At 43.1% G+C, this 2,554-nt stretch overlaps 1 long non-coding RNA gene across 1 annotated transcript in view; it reads right to left on the reverse strand.

The window, feature by feature from the left end:
* Positions 1-1,127: 1,127 nt before the first annotated feature.
* The window catches only part of LOC107080957, a 4,937-nt gene continuing 3,510 nt past the window's right edge, over positions 1,128-2,554 (reverse strand). The window contains exon 2 of the long non-coding RNA XR_001481007.1: positions 1,128-1,806. This is a non-coding gene — a long non-coding RNA (uncharacterized LOC107080957). The remainder of the gene's footprint in view (positions 1,807-2,554) is intronic.

A 2,554-nucleotide genomic window follows, 5' to 3' on the forward strand; every position in this document is an offset into this window, starting at 1 on the left:
AACTATTTTAGATTCCAAGTCCTTCAGTTTATTCATAACCTGCTTAATTTTCTTAGATTTATGTAGGCCTCTGCAATTCCAGGATGTACATTTAATTTCTATTCCTTGTGTCATGTCAACTCAAAGGAAAATGGCATAAATATTCTACAAACATGCCTGAGAGGGACAACATGTGCAACTGAACATACACAACAAACGAATACTGAACTATGTGAAAAAACAAACCCACTATTCCCATCCAAATGGGCAGACCCCTCTAATTCACTCCTTCCGACCACTGTCAAGTACAGATCTCTATGATCTGTTCCACTGACTCCAAACAACAACAAAAAGATATATCAGTTTTCCCTAAACATATGTTTAAATGCTCCAATATAAGCAACATGACCTCTAATCCTTACATAATGAAAGTGAGGATATAATAATTACAGCAGTAACTGTATTAAAGAACAAGGACCAATGTAACACATCATTATCACCCATTATGAACACAAAGTGTGCTTTGCTCTTACCGTAAAAGTATTATTCATAGAGAAAAAAAAAATAGGGAAACGTCCACGCAGTTATTGTACTCCACCAGTCCATTCTTATAACAGCCACTTTGTCCCTCACTCCTGCACCTCCTGAATCCCATTAATAAAAGCCTGAACTTCCGCTGGTGTGTCAAACTTGTGCGTTTCCCCTCGGTGTGTGAGCACCAGTTTAGCCGGGTGAATGATGCTGTGTCTCAGTCCAAGTTCGCGCAGCCGTTTTCGCACTCCATCGTACTGCTTGCGCTGTTTGTGCACCTCCGTCGTTGTAGATATCCAGCTTTCCTTTAGCGGCTTTGAGTACCATTTCTTTTTGCCTATAACTAAGAAACCTCATAATTACAGTTCTTGGGGGTGATTCTGCATTTCGGTCCAACGCGGTGCGCTCTCTCGAAAATCAACGGGCTTCTTAAAGTGGGTAAATCCAATACCTCTGGTATCCAGCTTTCCAAAAATCCACAGGTGTCCGAGCCTTCGGCACCTTCAGGGAGGTTCACCAACCTGAGCCTAATTTGCATCTCCATATCGACCACCTTCTCCTCCAGAAACTTATTTCTTTTCTCCATATTGCGGACCGTAGCCCTCAGCCCGGTTTGCTCGTCCTCCACCGTAGATAAGCGCTCCTCTGCGTGTGTCAGACGTTTGGCACATTCACCCACGTCTTTTCATATAGCATTTATGGCAGTCATGACGCCATCAAATCTTACTCCGAACTCTGTCTTTAAGTTGTTTATTGCCCCCAATATCTCCGCCTTGGCACCAGGTGGGCTGTTCGTGTCATCCCCGCTGCGTTGCGCTAGCTCCGCGCTAGCCTCTTTGCTAGCGCTCCGCTCAACGCTAACATCTTTGCTAGCCTCCTTAGCACTTAGCTCCACGTTTTGCGGTCCAAAGTCAGTTCATTTAGATTGCGTGGCTGTTTTTGCCTTATCCTTGCTGGTTTTTCCAGGGCCAGGCATTGTTGTATCCGAATCAAGTTGAAATATAACTGTTAGGGCGTTTTGAAGTCTAATCAAGGGATTTTTCAGGATTGTTGTAGAGAGCAGTTTCGAACTTAACCTTCTAGCTCACGGCCATAACCGGAACTCTTTTATTAGATTTTTATTTTAGCTACAATATCACCAACCAGTTTACAGACATAAAGAAATAGGAAAAAGTTCCCTAAAATCATGATCCAGTCAGAGTCTCCATTAATTTTAGCTGCTGCAGCTTCAACTCCTGTGAATCATCAGGACAGCTTACATCTTCTTGTCTCTAGAGAGTCACCCACCACCACTACCTGCAGAGAACACAGAGAAGATAAATGATTGTTTCAGGTATGACTTTATTAGCTGAAGTTAGTGATGCAGCACATCCAGAACAAAGAAGAGTTTAAGGGAAGCTGTGGGTGGAGCCAGCCTCCTTTCAGCTCTAAACTGGCACACCTGATGCCTGGGTGGTTATGAACTCGCTAATTCAATCCAGCTTGAACTGATCATGAATCTGTGAATGCGCACATATAAAGGTACGGGTTTAAGCTAGTGGACCATTCAGATTCATGAGCGCCATATTTCTGCTAAGAGGAATAAAAACTCATCTGACAGAAAAACAAAGAGAAAAAAGTCTGAATGAAAAGTCAAACATGGAAAGAGATGCCAAATATGGCGGTAAAGGAATGCTGACTGCGTTAAAAATTAGTTAGTTATTGAGAACAGAATGCAGCCCAATCATTTACCTGCTTAGATTGACTTTTTCATTCAATAATGTTTGGGCTCCAATAAAGCTGGGAGCTGTTCCCTCGATTGCATCATATCGGTCTCCGCCAGTCACGTGACATTTGTTGCTAAGACGCCATTTTTGGTGGAAAAGGCGTAGTGTAAACAACCGCAGCATAGCTAAACGAAGGACTACAGGATTGAGTTTGTTTCTCTGACTATATGGAAAAAAGTAAGCAGAATGCGAAATTACCGGACAGGTGTCGTGCCAAGGTAGTTATCCCTGCGAAAATTTGTATCCCCTCGTCGCGAGCGCCCACGGAGTAGGAAGAA

Source organism: Cyprinodon variegatus, unplaced genomic scaffold (assembly GCF_000732505.1).
Source record: "Cyprinodon variegatus isolate N-32 unplaced genomic scaffold, C_variegatus-1.0 Scaffold2577, whole genome shotgun sequence".
Classification (NCBI taxonomy): domain Eukaryota; kingdom Metazoa; phylum Chordata; class Actinopteri; order Cyprinodontiformes; family Cyprinodontidae; genus Cyprinodon; species Cyprinodon variegatus.